Genomic DNA, 21,804 nt, shown 5'->3' on the forward strand with positions numbered 1-21,804 from the left:
ACACGTATACGTCTTAACATAACAGGGTTTTTTCGTGCTTTTTTTTTTTTGCACGCTCTTGCACAAATTCCAAAGTATTCCCCAGCCAAATTGATCAGATTGCACCTGACACTGAGGACGGTGTGTCAGGTGTGCTGGACGCATGGATTCACTTTAGGCATTGATTCTCTTCTAAACGAAGCCAGCGTTTGTGAATTATTGACACTGCTGTCCTCTTTTCTCTGCTCTGTCTCTTTCATTCTTTCCTCCCTCTTTAGTTCTTCTCCTCACTTCACTCCTCTCTCTCACACAATCTTATCTTTCCTCTCCCTCTTTTCTCTGTGTCCTCCTCCTCCCTCCTTTATTATCCTTTATTAAATAAGTGGGATGGGGTTGGGTGAAGATTGATCCCCAGCACTTCTGCGTGTGCATTTGTGCGATTTGAGTGATGTTGGTTAATCCAGTGTCGTCCTTGGGGACAGATTTGGCCCATATTACAGCCTGCTATTACCGTGTCTAAAAATCTCCTGTGCATTGAGACAGTCATTATTTACTGCCCTCTATGGTCCCAGCTCTCTCACTAGCAGACTTTTTTTTATAGGACCCCACCCTCATCTGTTAAAGCAAATGCCAGTGAATAGATGAAGTGTAGTTTTTTTTGTAAAAAGTGTTTTCATTAAATTATGCTATGCCAACTGCTGTACATGCTACACTTCATCACTGCAGAACTCTTTATGCAGTTTAGCTCCAACATGCCTGGCTTTATTCAATAGAGAATAAAATGTTAACTTGATACGTTCCTGCAGCCATCAAAGTGAGTCTGTTGTACGACAAGGCTGTCACTGCGAGATTTACATTGTGGGTTGTACTTGTTTACCATGAAAACAACAAGTCAACATAATGTTTTCCACGCCTTCTTCACTGTGAGGTACATCAAACAGACGTTCCTCTTCTTAGTTGACCTTTGACCCACCATGTAGTTAGGGGAGCCATCAGGTGAGCCCATGTTTGTACTCATTTAGAGAGTGACATTGCAACAAATAATATATAAATAATAAATTTGTTAAAGTAAAAATATTTGTCAACTCCCATGTTTATAGAATTAAAACCTGAAAATAAAACAACCTTTAATGGTGAGTAGATCAGTGAACAGTTAGATTTACCCTGATTAAACATGCAAATGTATACAGCAGAGAATCTTAATAGTGGTGTAATTTAAAGCACAGCCATTATGTATTGTGACAATTTCTTCAGTGTACCAAAGCTTTAAACCAATCATTGCCACAAACTACACTGAGGCAGGGTGACCTAAAACACATCTGTGACAATGACAACAACTGAGCTCACTACGCTACATTTCTTAGAGACAATAGTGCTGAGATGGTTGACCTGCCCAGCAGCGATACCTTTTGTTTGCATATCTTGGGTGTCATGTATCACTGCATAGTGCCAGCTCCAATAAAGGTTGGAGCGGGGGGGCGGGGATGGAGGGTGTAGACAGAAGTTGTGGTTCAGTGTTGGCTGTAGGACAGGTTTTTATCAGGACTTTTTATGACATGAATGGATTGATGGTGCTGTAATAACCACTGTGGTTCTACAAAGGAACATGCAGCGTGTCGATCATGTCAGATAACAGTTGTGGCTTGTTACTCATGTTTTGGCTGCAGAGAGAAGGAAAGAGACGGAGTCGACGAGCAAGGTAGATCAAAGAAGGGTTTTTAGTTTAAGTTTAAGACATGAAAGTTGCATCTTTAGTGGGGAAGAAAATCTGTTTTCTTTACAAGGTCCTCTGAAACGTTTCCTCGTGGAATTCTTTTTACTCCTTTTTTGCCAATTACAATTGAATTAGTGTCTAACGACTCAGTCAGCAGATTGTCTGAAAATGGAAACAGTTGCTAGTTACAGTTCCATCGTCGACCGTCTGCTCTTCTGCCATTGTTTCTTTTCTCCCCCTCTGCTCTTTAATATTGATACACACAGCTGTTATTACAGTTCTGAGTTTATCTTTTCCATTGGCTGAAGGTCTGCAGTTTATTTCTTCTGTTTAGGAAAAGCCTGAAAGGCTGGTGGTGTGGTCCATTCTAAATGATGGTCAATCCTGATCCTGTTCTTTGATTGGCAGATATAGCTCACATGTTTGAAGGTGTCTACATTATTCCATGTAGTGTTAGTACAACACTTCCCTAATGCTTTTTTATAAAAAAAAAGCCTTTTTTCGGATTGCAGCCAAATAATGTTTCCCACGACCATTCCAGACCTGCGTGTGTGAGTGAGTTTCTGCACAAAGTCTTCAATAAGAGGTGGAAGGACACACACTGTCAAACACACATTTTTACAGCATAGTAGTCATTACACGGTCCAGAGGGGACGTGTGTACGAAATGTTTTCTTCCTGGACTTGGGCGGAAAGTATGAAATATGACATAACAGTACTGGTGGCGTGTCTTTGTGATCTATGGAGCCTGGGTGTTACACAGAGTGTGGTTATACATTGTCATTTATTTAAAGAGCTGCCATCAGACGTCACAAATACGATAAACCCCCTGGGGGTCGGAGGGTGTTTTACAGAAGTTTTTGCGGAACACGCAGAGTCTAGTGCTGTCTTTTACAGTGACTTGCCAAAAGCAGATAACTTTCACACACTCACGCACTTTTTAGGTGTGAACAAAAAATAAAAAATAAACACACACATATTTTATGTTTTTTTTGTCTGTTGATCTAAATGTAGCCAAACACACTGTTTTTGTGAATGTAATTCACAAATTGCTTATTCTTTTTCCAGTTGTCTCCCCGTTTGGGCAGTTGTGTACACATCTGTGAGCTGGTATGTACAGTAAATGGATTAATAACACTCCTGTGTGCTCAAGCAGGTGGGCACATGAAAAATGCAGCAAGATGTTTCTGCCTTTTTATCCCACATAACTCCCTGGCTATTTTTATTTCCACACATTTCACACTTTTCCTGCTTCTCAGTGCAGTGGGTTTTTTTTCTCCCTAGAAAGAATGAAGTAAGACATTAGTAAGATTTATACTAAACTCTAATGTCAAAGACATTGAATATATTTCATCTGTGAATATATTATATATATATTTTTTTTTGGTAACCCAGACAGTCTAATCTGAAATTGTTTTATTATATAATTATATAATATTAATTATGGCTATATTATTATTATAATAGTAGGATGAAATAAAGATTGCATGCATTATAGAAGTATTATACTGTAAAATAACAACCTTTAACATTGAACTATATGCCTTAATGTATCAGGACTGATACTGTTACCAGTACTAATATTTGGACCAATACCAATACTGGTGTTGGGACCAGTGCTTAATTCAATAATTTGTAGTTGTACTTGAAAAAGGGCAGATCCAAAGGCCGAATAGTCTGTACGCAGTAGCTTAGCAGCTTAATGTTTTAAATAATGATTTCAAATATATACATACTTTCATTTATTTTGTTCTCAGTTTTATTGATATACTGTATCTTCTAATGTGACAACAGTGTCGGTTTGTTTAATTCAGACATTTCTCAGTTTTGGCTTGAAAAGCCTTAAAAAGCAAAAAAGCTGTTACATGGTGTCGAGAACAGCCATTTAAATAAAAAATGTGATTTAATTGAAAACATTATTTAGCCAATATTCTTGGCAGAAGTGGGACAGTGGCTCAGAGCTACAGTAGCTCTTTATTCATCACTTTGTTCACTGCCCTAAATCTCAGATACTGTGTTCACCTACAGCAGCGACGAGGCATTCATGTGACTTTGTTAAACTAATTGATGTGCAGGGCTTTGTGCCCAGGTGAATTTACTACAAAATAAAGCAGAAATTGAGCAACAAAATATTATTAGAGAATAAAAACATGTCGCTTAGATGGAAATTCTAGAAATTCTAATTGAAACTATTCCAAAGCCCTACTTAAAGCAGCTGTGCAGCATCGACAAAACAGACACGATAACCACAGTGGCTCTGCATGTATAAACTACTGTAAAAACCCATTCAAATAAGTGGGATAAAAATTTAAATGCCGGAAATAATAATCAGTAATGGCTTAGGTGATAGTTGTAGGAATAAAAGCTGGGAATACAGGAAGAATGTGAACTCCAGGGCCTTCCTATTGAGGCGTGAAGTTGTCTGCTATAAATGGAGACGGTCTTACACTTCGCTGTCTGTGTGAATCTTACACATTCACCTTGACACAAAAACGAACCGAGCCATGCACAGGTTTACACTTGTGATGTGAATAAATATTAATGTGGGAAAAAAAAAAAAATCCAAAGTTGGAATATTAGTTTATTCACTCAAATTCGGTCCTGCCATGTAACATTTCATGTACTTTATTCACAAAAAGCAGCACAAATGCTCTTCTAATGTTAGCATACCAATTAGCCTCACAGTCATCATTATCTCCATTCCATATTTCTGATTAGTTATAGATCAGTCACAGCAGGGAGGAGATGATTGAAACACATCTCAGACGTCGCCATCACAGTTTGTTTCATTCTGATATTTGCTGTTGGAAATGAAAATCAGTAACATTAGTTACTTAAAAATAGACTGAAACACGGCGTTTTTCCCTCTCCATAGCAACAGTTCACTCTTGAGCGCTAACTTGGAGCTGACGTAAGGATTCTCTCCTCCTGTCTGTGTCTGTATCTGTTAGTACACCGATGAGAGAGCAGGAATTTTGATTGATCTACTGCTAAAGGTGATGGACAGGATTCCCACTGCTCGTCTGCTCTGCTCTGTGCTGTGTTTCTGTCTGCATGATGTCAACATATGGGTTTATATGGTAACAGCACCAGTGAACACAGACCTTTTTGACTGTGTTGCTGTGGCTACTGATCCTGAATTAGATGAGTAGGAGTCAGAGGAGTACGGGGGGAAAGTTGAGGGGACGTGTGAGTCGCAAGTCTATCTCAGGGCCACATGTTGAAACAAACATTCATGTTCACATTTATACCCATAGTCAATTTAGAATGTCAACAGGGATTCCCAACCCCCAGTCTGCAGATCAGTACCAATCTGTGGGTCATTTGGTACAGTTGACCCAGGCTTAAATTCTCACTTAACACTTTCTGCCTATGTGAGTTTAGAGAGACTCTTCTCCCGGTAAAGCACATTGAACTGTCACCTGTTGAAGGAGAGGAGAAATAGTTTCATCATCCATTTCCTGTGGACTTGGTTTTTGACAAGTAGACCTGTTGTTCTGGGTCCTACACAGTCAGTGGATGAAACAGTTCTGAACAACACTATGGAGGCCATATTTTTAAATTATATATTCTAGAACCTTTAGTAGCTCAAAATATTATCACAATATGTGTGCAACACAACATGTATCAGTTCTTTAGATAACAGAGGAAAGGAATTGTTTTGTTTTTTTTTCAGCACCAGAACTCACTGACCTCAAACCTCACTCCTTTGGTTTAAACTGTCTGGAGACTTCTTTCAAAAAAAAAAAAATAAAAAGATAATAGAGGAGGAGTGGACGAAAAGAAGAGAGCACACACTGACTGCCTCCCCACCGAGTTTGTGTTTGTTTATTTGTAGATTTAGATGTTTGTGGGGCAAGGTCCATCTCTTTGGGAACCTGTTGAACCCCTGGCAAAACAGCGAGACTGTTGCTCCTGCTAAGCCACATAATGAAGTCTTCACCATTTGTTGTCAGCTGCCAAATACCCAGAGGACAATAACACAGAGCAACAGTGTAATGGAGAATCCCCATGTATACGATCAGTGATGCACGTGTGAGAGCAGACACACGTGTAGTGATAATTGGGAGGTAAAGGAAAGATGTGCTCGACAAATACAGAGGACGTGTGATGTTGCATTCCATGTTGCCCCTTTGATTCATTATGTACATGAACTCAGCTACCCTTCTACTGTAGAAGACGGTTTATTTATTCGTAGCTGCAGGGTAGACACACACACACGTACAAACCTCATGCATAGATAGACACACACACATCTGACGTGTGTAATGTCAGGCACGACAGGAGTGGCATCTCTCCAGATGGTGGAGCCGCCCACGCGTTGCCAGTTGTTATACAATATGTATTGTGCAACAGCAGTGAGCAACAGTCCCAAAACAAGACGCTCAAACAGACACACACACACGGGACATGAAAGAGGGCTATGTGTACACCAAACACTAACAAATGGGATGCCGCTGCACAAAACCCGTTACCCTAATCAGTTAATCGGCTCCTCACTCTGGTCACTGACACAGCTGTTGAGTAACCAGGCAGCCAGCCATTCAGACACACACTCAGTGTGTGTGTCGGCCAGTTGTACAGCTGTGCAGTGAGTCACACAGCTGCTCTGTTCAACAGGCTTTGAGCCATTCAGACGGCTGTAAAGTCAGACAGTCGCACATTCAGCAGCGTTGGCAGAATGTATTACACTGTATTATTGTGGGAAGAAAATCCTTTATTTGTTGGTGAATGCAGTTCATGTCATAACTGGATTAGTTTGCTTTTCAAGGTCAAAAGTGTGGCTTTGTATATCATTCAGGGAAACTGACTGACTGCCACTTTGTTAGACATTAAATGTTGAATAAGGCCTCGTCAGTGTTGAGCAAGTGGTTACAAAATATGGTAATGAACGCTCAATGATAGCGCCTCCTACTTGACCTCATCTTTAACCATCAATTTCATAAGCCGTCTGTCATTCAGAATGCATTCAATGCCACTGTCTTTGTATTGCATCACATATCCAACGGCACCTTCACATACTTCTCTGCCACTCCTAACGTCTCTCAGTATAATCATCTGATTCTAGACCCTGTTATTTTTTCAGATCCAGAGAAATGCTCTGTACCTCTCTGTTAGTGAATTTCCTAAAACAAAAAACACTAACTGCTGAGCCTCAATTGAACAATTCTTTCCTGTTTCTTCCGAGTGTGACATATCAACTCTCAACACATCTTCCCCGCTGTATGCTGCCTCTTCTGTTGCTGTGCATTTTGTCCTAATGCAGATGTTGCATTTGAACTCTTTATTTCTTCTGTAGTAGGTGAGGAATGTCATCTCCTCGGCCAATTTCCTCATGCGGACGTTGAGCAGCTGTTGAGCAGACATTCCTCCTGTTGATGGAATGTAGCACTTTTTCCTCTGCAGACAGTGTGTGTCGCACTTCTTAGTTTTCACTGTGTGTGTATTTCCTCTGTGTCTCAGTTTACGTCTTGTCCCGCTGCTCCTCACCTTTATCTGTCATTACCTGTTCCTTCTGCTCTTGCTCCTGTCCTTTAACTAGCATTAGTAGACTCGTATAGAAAATGTCTTATGAGTGAACTGGTGTTCCCCTTCAATCGTAACAGTGCATTACAGTGGCTTCACACTGGCTCATACAGATAATACAGGGGACATTAACACGTTGCATTACTCTCTGAGTTTTTGTCACCGTGAGTTTACTGCAATATGTGTCTGCTGAGCGTCTTCTTTCACAGTTTCACACGTACAGCACTGCAGTACCACGTTTGTTGGTTCCTGCAGTGTTTTTTATGAATTTCTTCAGTTAGACATGTTGAGTGTTTCCAGACACTGACCATTTTTTTGATATTGTAGTATCATCAGTCAGGTTCAAATATAACAACCCTCACTTCAAGTCATGCAGCAGATTTTAAACTTTGCTTTTACCTTAGCATTATGACAGATATGACGACGGTCACATTTGCCTCTTAAGACTCACATCTTAGTTTTACCTCTAATTTAAACCTTCTTTCTTAAAATACTCTCTCATTCCTGCAGTAAAGTGTTCCAACATCTATAGAAGTATTTTTTTAATCATTAAAAAGTTTAGATAAACACACACGTACACAAGGACACACACACACACAGTGTGACCAGGGTGACAAAATAATTCTGGACAGGTCCCACAGTAAAACACAAATTTGATACGGACATAAGTTTGTTCTTCATTGGTCTGTCTTTATTATATTGTCTTAGTGGCTCCCCTTTGTCCCCTACAAATGTACTACACACACACACACACACACACACACACACACACGCAGCATGCTTACTTTATCCGTGGGTGTTTCTCTATAACACTATAAGTCTGAATGACAGCAGTGTCAGCTTTATGATCACTCTGTTTATGCTCAAGCAGTGTGTCTATGTGTGTGCTGGGAGACTTTATGACTGTAACTGGGAGAACCGCAATTACCCAGTGTGCAACAATATACAAGGAAGTGTAGCAGTAATGCACTCTGCAGATACAGGTAGGTGAAGGACAGGGAGGGAGGGGAGAGACAAATGAAGGAAGGCAGCAGAGTAGAGAGGGGGGGGGGAGGGGTTGGGAGGGGGGGGGGGGTGAGGTTGGGGGGGAAGAGTGGGGATATAGAGAGCAAAAGTAGACCGCAGTCTGATGATAAAAGTGAGTAAAAGAGGAAAAAGATAAGTTGATGACTCTGTTGTCTCTGTGCCTGACATAAATATCCGGTAAATGGCCTTTGATTTTATTTAGTATGCGGCATGGCATTGAGCGGAGATGGAGTAAAGAGAGCCGGACAGGAAGACAAATTGTCAGAGGGATGAATGTCATGTAGGTTAAAGAAAAACAGGAATGGATAGATTGAGGAGGACAGAGAGGGGAGTTAAGGGGAGGTGAACCAAGGCTGGGTGGAATTTCACAAGACTTTTAATGTTTCACAGACACAAACACACACAGGCCCACAAACTGGTGGCAGGAAGCCATGATGACCTTCCTTTAGCCAGCGCCCAGTCATAGTAGTGATGTCATACATGCTGTTACAACCACATTGTCACCCCCACTTATCCCTCACCCATCTCACCTTCTTCCTCTTTCTTTTTCCCTCGCTCTCTCAATCTCACACTCACCCACTCCCCTCTGACTGTCTGTATTTCACCTCTCTCTCTCTTTCTTTTACTCCCTCCTTCCCTCTAAATCGTTCTCTCCCCAAATGCCTCTCTCCAACTCTCTTTCTCTCTCCTCCTCCCCTCTTTTAATCTGTCTCCCTTTTTGTCCCTCTCTCTCGCTCTCGTTCTGTCTCTCCCTCATTCTGTCTCACCTCCCTCCCTCTTGTTACCAATACATTACACATATTAGCTGTAATTAGCGCAGCGAGGTCGATCCGTGCATCACAACGATGAAACATTATGGATTAAACAGTATAGTTATTGACCGAGGAACTCATTTTTCTAACTGCACCCACACTTAGTAACTATGTGGACCAATGGGCTCGTAGAATTATGGTGTAAAGTTTACACAGATGAAGGCAGATGACCGAGTGCACTGTTTATGGTAAATTTAACTTGTGTTTTTTGCCAGCACTTTTAATGTTCAACTATTTTTTTTTTTTTACACCAGCTGTAATAAATATTTTTACTTTTGTACAGTACAGTAATGAGTGAGTGATGCGTGGTCCTGGTTTTTATATGTTTCATTTATACCAGTTTGATCCCATTTAGGTATATGTTTATTTTTAATAAAAACATATATATCATTTTTTTTCCACCGGTTAACTGTACAACAGACATTGTCTCAAATCCATCCATTTTCAAGGGCATTTTGCCCAACGCTCCCAATAATTTCTGACCCTCCTATAAACTAAAACTGTGATCCACACATCCAACCCGTGCTGCAGGCAGTAATAACACTGATCCATGTAAATACTCTGTGATAAGGTCTCTTTGATGCATGGTATAATTAAAACCCAATTAAGTATGAGGGGCTTAATGTATTCAAAGTCAGTGGGGCAATAGTTCACTGGGGTTTTTTTTTTTTTTTTGTTTTTTTTTTTGGGAACTGCTTGGCAGAGATGGCACAAACAATGCCTTCTGTACATAACATAACAGGAGGGTTAAACATTCATTTAAGCTTTTAAATATAGTTAAGGAAATTGCAGATATATTTGGAAAAAATAAGTGAAAGTGGTCTAAGTTGTCTAAAAAATTGCCAAAAAAAAGTTAAATACTGCCCAGAATTAGGTTAAAGTTAAACCAGAGATATTGTAATTTCACAATGTAACAAAATTGCCCTAAAAGTATCCAAAATGGCCTAAAAAACAATTCTACAGGGACAAAAAAACCGCACACATGTGTGAGAGTATATCTCTCATTATCCTCAGTGACAGAATGGGTCTTTAATTACAAATATGTATGCAAATGAGCATGAGAAGACACGTCTATGTGTGAATGTCGTCCATGTCCTTCCTGTGTTGTGGCTGCTATTATAGTGTGTGTGTGTGTGTGTTAGTGTGTGCTTTTCATTGCTAGTAAATGTAAATGTGAGTAAAAGAGCAGTGTTATAAATAGATGTAGCTCAGTGTGTTACTGGTTAAAGGAACCCACTTCCTCTTAAAGGGAAATGACGGCCAATAATCTGCCTCTGTTCAAATTACAAGTACAAGACAAAGTTATGGCAACCAAAAATAACACGGGAGTTTTCCTCCCGTTGGTGAAGTGTACATTAGTTTGCAGGGATTTTTAAAAAGTGATTTACACAAACTGACTACAGCCAGGATGAAATAGTTTTTAATGATCTTTTATTAAAAAAAAAGTACCGTTCACTGCTTTTTCATCTGGGTTTGTGCTTCTGCTGCTTCCTCTGGGTTTATTTTTTTCTGCATCTTGTATCTTGTGCAGCACTGTCACAGTCTTCATACTTGTCTAAATCAAATGCAACGCCCTGTCAGTTAACCAACTGAGCATGGAATGGAGCTGCGTATAAAACATCCCTCCACTGCTCGTTTGACAAGTGTGCTCAGTGCGCAATGGGCCACACATGAGTAAACCGACGAAGAGGCCGACAGTTCTATTGTACCAGCTGAAGTGGTGGTGGGTGGAGGGAGAATGAGAAAGTAGGAAGGTCAAATGAGAAAGATTCACAGCGTCTGGAGCTACCAGAAGAGACAAAGTGACAGAGTTTCAACAACGGGGGGTGAAAGGGAGGACCGCAGGCTGGAGAATTGGTTTGAGGAGATACTGAGACAAAGGGAAAGGTGGGTGAGACAAGTGAGGAGAAACAAAAGTGTGCAACAAATAATGAGTCTGAGATTTTATCAGCCGTGGCGGTTGGTGATAAACCTGTGTGCAGACTTATCTTCTAATCTTGGAAAGGCAGTGGTGTTGGTACTTCTTAGTTCATTTGTTAGCTCTTATGGGGATCGAGGAGTGGTTTTATTTATATATGCTAACCCCTCGCTTCTGCAGGTCCCTGTAAAGATGTGTTTTAGTTGGGGGTGTCTGTCTGGAACCAAACTCAAATTGCGACAATATGGGAGATTTAATGAAAAAAAAAAGTCATGTTTCTCAACTCCTTCATTTGGCACATCAGTAACACTGATGCACACACCCAAAACAGGCCAAAACTGAAGTAGTGGGACAAGTGTGGGATGTATAGTGCCACACAGTGGGAGAAAACTCTTTAAGAAAATAATATTATACACGAAACACATTGAACACATTGTTTGATTTTAAATGACCTTGAATGAAATTCAAAGAAATAACGTCTTGGGCCTCCCTTGATTTTCAACCTAATTAATTTGACATTTGACAGCCTATTCCTTTCAACCAGTAGGGAGCAGCGTGAAGAGCTGTCTACACAACATGGTGCTATTTGTCAGCCATGACATCTTCGATGATGCAAACATATTGTTTTAAGCTGCTCGTGTGAATTTTAATAACGTTGTAACATTAGGATTCTCCTCTGCTTCACTTTCTAATAAAAGTATGTCACCGTCCTGCGAACGTACTGTCTCCCAGTGACATTGTGCCAGCGGTTGTCCTCTGTCTCTGCCATGCCTTTGTCATTTATATCCACGTGTGACTCAGCCCCTTTCTTTGCCTCCGTTTGTCTGCCCAGAGTTTCTAGTGTATCATTAGTTTGTTTCAGAAGAAGGTAGCAGCGACTCTGTCTCTCAGCTGGATGTTCTGTTGTAAGCTGCTGTGTGTGTCATCAGTGCAGCGTCTCAGGAGTGCTGCATTAGTCTTTGAAGATCTCAGAATGAAAGAGGGAGAGGGACTCGCAGTGTTCTTTTTCTTCATCAAACTCTTTCTACATTTCTTCTTTTGGTGTCCTCTCTCTCTCTCTCTCTCTTTCCTTTGTTCGTCCCTTTTGTTATCATCTGAATCTATCGCCTTTATTTTAATCTTTTAATCTTTCATCTAGGTTCAAAAAGACTTTTTAAATTCTGCAGTTGTGCATCATCTAGGTTCAAAGAGACTTTTTAAATTCTGCAGTTGTGCATTTTGTTTGACTCTGGATTCTCACCACCTCTGGTGATTTCACTGACTAAAGGAATAGTCGAGTTGCTCATCTCCTGACCAGAACGTCGTGGGTTTGATCGGTGGCCGTGTTTGTTTATACTCCTGTAGATTTCAACATAGACCTCTGTCTATATAGATCTATAGAACTGTCCTAATGAATAATTAAGAGGATAGATGATGTAACACAGTCGGCTGCTGCCTGCTGAGTAGGAACACTGTCCAGCTAGGTTGTCATTTTGTCACTAAAACTGTTCAAAATGTTATTACAAGACCAAAGCAACATGAATAGCATCCTAATTCGGCTCTAAATAAATCACACAAATCTGATTTTTGTTTCTGACCCGGGCCTCCTCCTGAATCCTCAATCTGATTTGTATCCACTTTTCTCATTCTCATCAGTCCAAACAGTCGTGTTGCTTGTGTATTTAAAGCATGCTCAGAAGCAGGACATTGCCGCCTGCATTTAAAACCACCAGCAACAGTACTACATGTTAAAAATATCGAGTTTTTCTTTTACTTTTATTCATTTTTTCTGTCATAGAATAATGTGTGGAGGAAAGGCCAGAGGTGGATGAATGGGATGTAGTTTAAACTAAGTTAAATGATTATTAAGACCAGAAATGTGTCAGGTAAGCACTGTTTATTTACCTTTATTCATAATGGGTGACCTTGATGGTCAGTGCAGGCAACAGGCTGCACAGCTGCTCCGTCTATCCTGAGAAATGCGCCATAATAACCAAGAGCTTTTAAAACACCAACTGCTGATTATTTAATGGAGGCCATAACATGTCTTATTCAGTGATGAGATGAAGCGCGACACCTCAAACCTCATCAATTACTTTTTCAGCAGAGACCAATTAGATTTTTTATTGCAGCCGGTATAACTGTTCAATCATTGCTACAATCACCAAAAGCATATTCCTACTTTCTCTTTTCATCAAAGAGCAGTATTGCTGTTGTCATCTAGTTGAAAAGCAAATTAAGTATCTACAGTGTCATTAGTGGGAGCTCAAGCTGTGACTAATGTTCTGTGCTGTGTTATATCGGGGTTGAAAATCCATGCTTTAGACTAGACACTAACACAATTCATGTCTCCTGCTCCGCACTAAGCCTGACTGAAAGAAAGTTAATCCAAGAAAAAAAAAACCTGTTTTGTTTTCATAACCTTTCGAGTTTCTCCTTTCGTCATCAGTTCCTTTCAAGCAACTCAATTTGTTCAGCAGCTCAGACGATATCACAGCCACCCAGGCTACGATTGTTTGTTTGTTTGTGACACGACGGTTGTATTGTGTCTCCTCCATTCGCTTCTCAATGGGTGGTCATCTGAGAAGCAGCTCTGTGTGTGTGTATGTGTGTGATTGGTAAACTGATAGGGGACATGTGAGAGGTGGAACAGATCTGCTTTCAAAGCAGTCAGTCTTGTACTTCCTAGAAAGTGAAGCACCTGCTTTTTTTAATATCATTTTGGCCCAAGCTAAAGCTAAATACTGTCCTAAATGTTAGCAACATTTTTGTTAAGTAAAAGAGTCTAAAATACTTTTATTACTTCATACAGACTTTTAACATGTTGAGACAAAGGGTCCAAATATAAAGTCCAACCTTTAGTCAAACTCTTTGATAGTCTTCTACTATATCTTCACCACAGTTTTCTCAGCCTGACTGTCTCATACTCCTGGCGACTACTTACCTCCTCATTCTGACTTTACCACATTGGCACTGCTGCCATACACCTCTGATGGTTCTCCTTTTACACCCTGACCTGAACAGAGTCCAAACGTCTTCTTGCCAGTTCCATCACCGTAGCTGTGCTCTCCATGCTGCAGTCTGTCGCTATCCTCAAGAGTTTTATTACCGTCAATGCCTTAAAATTTTACCGCAATATGTATTTTAAGCTCCCAGCTCTCATTTCCTTCAACATAAAAAGAAGATCAGTATAAGTTAGAAATCACATTTTACCTTTATGCTACATTTACTATATTCTCAGCACTCAACACAGGCTGCCAGCCAGCAGCTCTCTACTACTGTGGAGGTTTTCTCCAATCTACTCTTCTCCCCACAAGACAGTGAGTGCCAGAGCGCCACACAGCCTCCAGAGGAGCTGAACTTCTCCCTTAAGATAAAATACTGCATTTGTTACATGTTGAGCTCCGGGCGTACGTGTGCGTCTACCTTTGGAGAGCAATCTGCTCATCTGATTGATTATCTGTTCAGCAGCGTTGTACGAGGGATATCTATAAACACCGCAGCACGTGTGCACATGTCTGGGCGTCCGTCTGTCCTCGGAGCTGCAGGTAGTCACAAATACTACAGGAGGGATCACACGTACACACTATAAAACACACACGCACACACAGACACACACACAACTTTGGTGACAAGGTCCAATTGTGTGATTACTGGGCAGTGAGCTCAGAGTGTAACTGACCATAACAACCAGCCTCTGCATCTGTCCACTACTCTGTGTGCTCTGTTCTGCTCTAGTAATGATGTCACACACACACACACACAAACAAAGACAGACAGACAGTGAGGGAGGGAGAGAGAGAGAGAGAGATCCACTCACCACCACACTTATCCTTTTTGTTTTGACCTTGGGCTGCATGTGTGTGTGTGTGTGGTGTGTGTGTGTGTGTGTGTGTTAGAGGAGAGAGTGCTGATTGTCATTGCCTTGCAAATGCCAAGTATCACAGACGAGATGCAATCTGCCTTTAATATCAGACACACACACACACACACACAGTCTCTTTGTAGTTGTGAGGATGCTCACATACACACTGCACCGTCCTGTCCTTGCCTTAACCTTCATCACATCACATATAAAGTTCAAAACCCTCTTAATTCTGTTCTAACCATTACACTTTTTTCTAAGCTTTTCCCTTGAAAAAAACACAATGTTACATTTAAGGAGACTTTTGTATTGTGTCTGCACAATGTCAGATTGTCCTTGCAGTGAAGCCTCAAAAAATCCAAACAAAGACAATCACATTTCATCACATACAGATGAAATCCACTTTGATTTCCAGGTATATGACGCTCTGCTGAACACTGCCGCCTCAGTCTGTGTTCTCCTGTTTACTGCTACCAATATTTATTGCCCTCTGCGATGCTCCGCAGCGCACTCATGTGGCCACAAGCAGCCATGCCGTGCTCTGCAAGCTGAGCAGCACGACTGGAACAGCTGGGCTGCAGAGTCTGTGCAGTAATGTCTCATTTAGGAGAACAAAGAAAGTGGCAGACAGCACACAGTAGATGCTGTGTCGGTGACATGTGCGTGTGCTACGGCACTGTTTGGGACACACATTATTTTAATTGTATATATTGGAATGATTTCCAGGTGAAATTCCAGGGTTTTGCAGAGCTGTGCTGAATGTAGTGAAAATATTATGTCCATCGTTTAATTAACTTAGAAACACACAATTCTGCAGTTTTGTTTTTCTTTCCCACTTTACTGGGCTGTAAATGTTACTGCATGGTTTTGTATTTGCAAAGAAAAACAGGTTGATTAAATAACACTGTGGGTGTGTGTCTGTGTCCTTGTGTGTCTGCCAGAGGAAAGACTGGCAGAGGAGCACGCTTCCTCTTTTTTTTTTTTTTTCTCAACATGCCCTCATGTAACACTGACATATGGCCTTGAAATCTTAGTCTTAATCCACTGTCTTTATTTCAGATAACATGTTTTCTGTGTTGCATGAGTGTGTGTTCACGTACAGGCGTGCACGTGTGCGACTCCACCCACAACTTGTACAACCTTACAAAGTACAACTCCAAACAGGACACGGTGACCTGTCTCCATCGTTATACAAAGGGAGACATTGTCATGAATATAGAAAAGAAGGTGTGATGTGGGCGGTGGTTAGTGTGTGAATAATGAGTGCAGAGGAGACAGAAAAAGGAGAGACACCAGGAGGAAATCAGCTCCTAAAGCTGCTGAAACATGTCAACAGGCAGGAAGTTTGACTCTTTCTGTCTTTAATCATATTTTTATCAAGTCCAAAAGTATCATTGATCTGTACTTTTTGTCCTTCATATATGTAAAATGCAAAATATATTTATTCAAAAAAAAAAGTTATCTTTAATTAATTTAGCAGAACTGTTGCGTCAGTTCTATCTGTGGGTTTTGTTGCTACTTTTTGACCAGGACAACGTTTAAAAAAAGCTGTGAGCTCAGTGGGACTTTCCTGGTCAAGAAAGGCAATTAAATATTTATTAATAATAAAAAAAATAATGTATAATACAAAGCAAACTTTGAGTACAGACTAGGTTTTTGGCTTTTTGTAGTTGTAGTCACCTTTCCCTCCATAATTCCCCCTTTAACTTGGTCTCTGACTTTCGCTATTTTGTCTGATTTTTGGTCTTTGTTTTCATCTCCTTCGTCTGTATGTTGCACATGTAGCCCTGCTAGGATTAAATTAAAACAACTTGTCTAAATACATCTATTATCAAAAACAAGGTTTATGCAGATGGGAACTGATGTCTCACTATACTGTATGTACATGCTTTTGGAGGTATTTCTGTTTTTTTCCCAGGCCAGGTCTCCCAAGTGAATGCACAGAAGCAGAAAGTCATTCTCAGCAACAATGAACCATGAAAAGCACCATTGTTTTTTTTCTTGTTTTTTTTCTTAATTTTTAAACGCAGCCACTAACAGCCGTGCCTCGCTCCACATGCCAGCCTGCCTGACGGACCTGTTTAGCCAGGGCAGAGGGTTGGTTTCCTGGCCACAGGCCTGTAGCCTGCCCCACCCGGCCTTTAGCCTTCAGGAGGAGAGCTAATAACTACATTTGAATTTATACTTTTCCTTTTAAATTCATTAGTAAAGTCCCTCCAAATGGCCCAGGGTGGTTGGAGAAGAGCTGATGTTGTTGGGAATGAGTTTCTGGTTTTTCTGCATTTGCTGTTAATGTTAGAAAGAAAAAAAAAGAAAAGGCTGCTGAGCAAACGGAGGGATGAAGTACATCCACCCTAAAACTTTATATGAAAGCAGCCTGTGAGCCGGACAGCTTTCACATTTTGATTCTTTTTTTTTAGTAAGGGTTGATATCAGTCTGGGTCACTCACATGAACTCCTGACTCTGTGGTTATAATGAGGCAACAAGACCAAAGATGTTTGGCCTTTCTTTTGATCATTCACCTCTGTATCAGTTCCATTTGCCTCACTGCATGTGGTCCGCCCTCACTTCCAGCAAGTCTTAATGAATCGGTTAATAAAAACAGCTCAGACCACTGCCAGGAATTAAAAAACCGCAGGAAAAGACTGGTGACAAGTGGAAGACGGTGATCAGTGAAGACATGTGGACACCAGCGATAACATTCCTGTAGGTTGTGAAAATGTTGGACTTCCAGACAGTTGTCTCTCGTTTGTGGTTTGTCAGATGTTGTGCGTTAGAGAGCAGAGAAGTGAGGTTGTGGTTAAGAAAGGCATTTCCTCAGCACAGCACCAGTGACTGACCATTTACACCAAAGAAGTGTCCAAAGAAATTCTCACTCCATTCTTCATCTTTATGACACGAATGTCAGACGCTACGTCAGCTGCCCAAGAATTCTGTCTGTGTTTCTGTAAATGTTTTTGTCGGTAATACTCGTGACACGGAATAGTACTACAGTGAGTGTACGGGATTACAGTGAGAGGAAAAACAAACTGAACGCAGAGGCCTTTGATACGACTCTTTGAAGCACGTGTGAGTACGTAACGAGTGTTGAGTATTTAAATTTCACAATATACCAAGGGTTTTTAATCCCGTGTGCCAACTTTTAACTGTAAACCTTGTGTTTATCCAGACAAACGTTGACATGCCATTGGATTTTTCACTGTGGCTGGGGTTTCAGCAAGGAATGCAGACCTTTACAAGAACTTTGTGGAAGAAAATCTCTTGGCTGACGTTGGTTTTTGAATGCAGCTCTTGTGGTTCCTCAGTCTACGGCAGTTTCAAAATAGAGCAGCGTGATGCTGGGCCAACACGTTCAGTAGTCAAATGTTTTAGCAACTGTTGCAGTATTTGTGGGTGGAGAACTTTTTTGATACACTTGACAGAGAGGAAGAGAGAGAGAGAGAGAGAGAGAGGTTAGAAAACAAATACTTTCACTGATGAGGTTCTGGTGGAGTGGACAGAAGTGTTCGTAGTGTGATAAATGCAAACATGTTTTATTGCTAACCTGAGGAGTTGTATTTGGAGATGCACTGAAGAGATGTGGAACACTGAGAGTGGTCGGTGGAATCCTAACAGTGGAGGAAACTTTGATTTCCATGAGAACAGTTCTAGTCAGGGAGAAAAATAAACCGCAGAACTGATGAGAAACCTCCAGGAGGCCAAGTGGATGTTATTGACTGATCTTCACAAATGTCAATCAAATAAATCCCCTCTACACATCTGTGTTGTAGTAAAGACTGTGGAACATCAACATTTGACTCATAAGAATGACCTGAAACACCTCAGCAGACTAGACTGAAACCTCATAAAAGCAACACTACAAGATTACAAAACCGCAATTCACGTACAGAGTTTACTCTTATTAGGGGTCTAAATAACATCGACACCTTTAATGATTTTCCCACTGATGTTGCTGCTGTACAGTATGTGAAGTGAACTTGTTGAGAAACACTTTGATATGAATTTATTTTCATAGCTCCATCTCCTAACTGCATATAATGCTGCATCCCACAGCTCTATGTTAGAGATAAATGCAATTACTGTGAATCACTTTTGAGTTTGGACAAAGATGTTTCCTTAATGAATGTAATGTAACGTCTGGGCACAGAAGCAATCACAGCACACAGAGCGGCATTTAAAAAAAAAAGAAAAAAAAGAAGCCACGCACCACAGCTGCCCGCTTCACTCGGCTCCTCAACTCAGTCTGCAATTCACTTAGCGGTTTATGCCGAGCACTTCACCACTAATTTACTCTGCTCAATTTCTGATTCAGATGTGATGGATTGAGACAAAACGTCCTGAGTGGGTGCAGAGTTATCGAATTATTTGTGTGGTGGAGGGAAGAAATTTGCAATCGGGCTGAAACTGCGTTGCCTTCATGGGCAGTTAACTCCCATCAGATTTACTCTGACACTTGTCTTCACTCAGTAACTCGTCATTACGACGTTAAAGAATGTGTGTCCGTTACACACGCACTCTTGAGCTCAGTCTGAGCTAAAATATTGTCGCCATCGCGACCACAGATCAATTCCCTCTCAAGTGTATCACCTAAATTGTGCTTCTCTTTTCTAACCTAATTAGTTGTTTTTGCATAAATCTCTTGACGGATGAGTTCATAAAGAGGCAAAAGCTAAACATTTTCCCCAATTAGTTGATAAAGACATAACCTGAAACTCCTCCTCCTGTGCCTTACTCTACTGTTGACTAAATAATGTGAGCCTCACGTCTATAACATCTGTACTTTTCCATAATTGTAGAGCCAGAGCAGACTTTTGGAGTGAATCATCATCTCTTTCTGCCGTGTTCCCCCTCTCACCGTCCACCCCCTCCTCATCCTCCTCCTCTTTTCCGCTGACATTTTTGGGCTTTCTGTTACTCCCTGCTGTGCCTCGTTGGCTCAACCAAGTCTTTTGCTCCCATTGAGTTTCTCTCTGCCTCTCCTCCACCATCTGCTTCTCCTTCTCTGCCTCCCTGTCGCCTCTCTTGTCCTTTCTGCCCTCTCCGTTTGTCTCAATCTGTCTTCCGTTTTGCTCCTCTTCATCACCTCCTCTCCATTCTTTTCAGCCTTTGAGCTCTTTATTAGTCATTGTTTGTCACCGTCCGTTCTTTTCCTCACCCATTTTCTCTCAAATCTTTTCTCTTCTTGCCTGTTCAACACCTCGTCATACTTATCTTAGCCAGCTGGTGTCTGCTGATCCATGGCTTCTCTACAAACCTTTTTTCTTTTAACAATACATCATTTCCCAGCATCTTTGGAAACTGTACTCCCCATGCTTACAGCTGTTTTTTTTTCTTTCTCTACATGCAGAACATGCTTAGCGTAAGCCTAGCCACATCCCTGCAATATTCTCCAATCTCACCGTTGAGACTTATTGATTTTCCCATGTCTGACATACCAGACGTTCTCTCTCTGTGTCTTTTTCCAGACTTCATTCACCCATTATCACATTTCATTCCACCTCAGCACTTAGTTCCCAGTAGAGCTGAGAAATCATGCATGGCATAAATAGACTGCATCCCATGTTACTGTTAGTAATGTAGAACAGAAGGGAAAAAAACAAGATACATGTTCTGTAATACCCTTCTTGATTTTATTAAAGATGCAACAGAACGCAGCCTAGGGGCAAACACACACACACACACAATGGCACACACTGCAGCTGACTAACAGGAGGAAACATGCTCTCATGTATCCTCCTCTAACACCCCCATCATTCGACCACCAGCTGCCTAATTAGTCCCTCAGTACAAGTACATTGTTTGTCTGTCTCTTTCTGCTGCTGTGTGGGTATTTGCTGAAGTCAGCTTGTTGCTCATTTGTTGTTTTTTTATTTTCAAAGCACTGGAGTTTTTCTTTCTTTCTATAAAACATGACAGGTCTTTATTGTACGTCTATAAAAGTTCTCAGTCCTCAAGGTCACGGTCTCCCTCAGAATACAGGTCTAGACAGCTGAACTAGACTGGAGGCTATTTCACCTTCTATTCAACCGCTTTCTACCTAAAAAAACAGCTTCAAGGATAAACTCAGATTTAACCAGTGGAATCTTTCTCTGTGCTTGAGGACCATTTATTTCAAATGTCCCTTCATTTCATTTTCTGTTAGCCATTCAGGCGGTAAAAACACTAATATTGTGGGGGTTTTTCTCTCATCAAAAAGGCCATACTGCTTTTAACATCCAAATTGTTTTAATCTCATTTAAAATATTAGGTTGAAATGTGAGTCCAAAGGCTATTTCCTCTCCTCACAGCTTCCCTCAGGGGTTTCATAATTTACACCAGACACCCTTCCTGATGCAATCTGCATCATTTTTGGAGCTCAACACTAAAAGTAGGTTGAAGCAGAAGTTGGGGTTAAATGCTGTTATGTTAAAATTGACAGAAATGACAACCTCTTTGACAAAACAGTTAAAAAAAAAACTGCAACTGCACATCATATTTTTGGTTGTTCCTGTTGGGTTGTGGGTTGGATTTCAGAATTCATAATCTATATATGCCTCTCCTTTTGGGGCCTTACTATCAGTAGAAAGATGGCAGCATCTGCAGTGTAAATTGGTCTGATTGGTTAACAGAACTAAAGCTATATAAGTAGAGACCATCTACCCTCTATTACATTCTAAAATAATAATAATATAATAATAAACCACTACCTGTTTTATAGAACTTTGAGGAAACCCAGGAGAATTTCCTTCTGCTCCTCTGCCATCACTCAAGACTATTCAACACATTCACTGATTTAAAAAAAAAAAAAGATCTGTATCAGTCCCTTATAACGTTACATGCTATATTTTAAACACACTGCACCATCTGTTTATATATAACTCAGGGTGGCCTGTAGCCAAGGTTACAGCTGCAGTCAAGTCTCATCTGGTTTGGTGTTTCACTGGGACTCGTGCTTTTTTCTCCAGCTTCTCCCAAAGGTAGAAATCCCCAAAGATCTGTGTTGGGT

General features: G+C 40.8%; 1 protein-coding gene across 1 annotated transcript in view; it reads left to right on the forward strand.

Moving 5' to 3' along the window:
* Nucleotides 1-21,804, forward strand: part of atxn1a (ataxin 1a) — an 82,823-nt gene that overhangs the window by 38,033 nt on the left and 22,986 nt on the right. The gene's annotated exons all lie outside the window — the stretch shown is intronic.

The sequence above is a fragment of the Cynoglossus semilaevis genome, chromosome 18, assembly GCF_000523025.1.
Source record: "Cynoglossus semilaevis isolate Cse_v1.0 chromosome 18, Cse_v1.0, whole genome shotgun sequence".
Taxonomy (NCBI): domain Eukaryota; kingdom Metazoa; phylum Chordata; class Actinopteri; order Pleuronectiformes; family Cynoglossidae; genus Cynoglossus; species Cynoglossus semilaevis.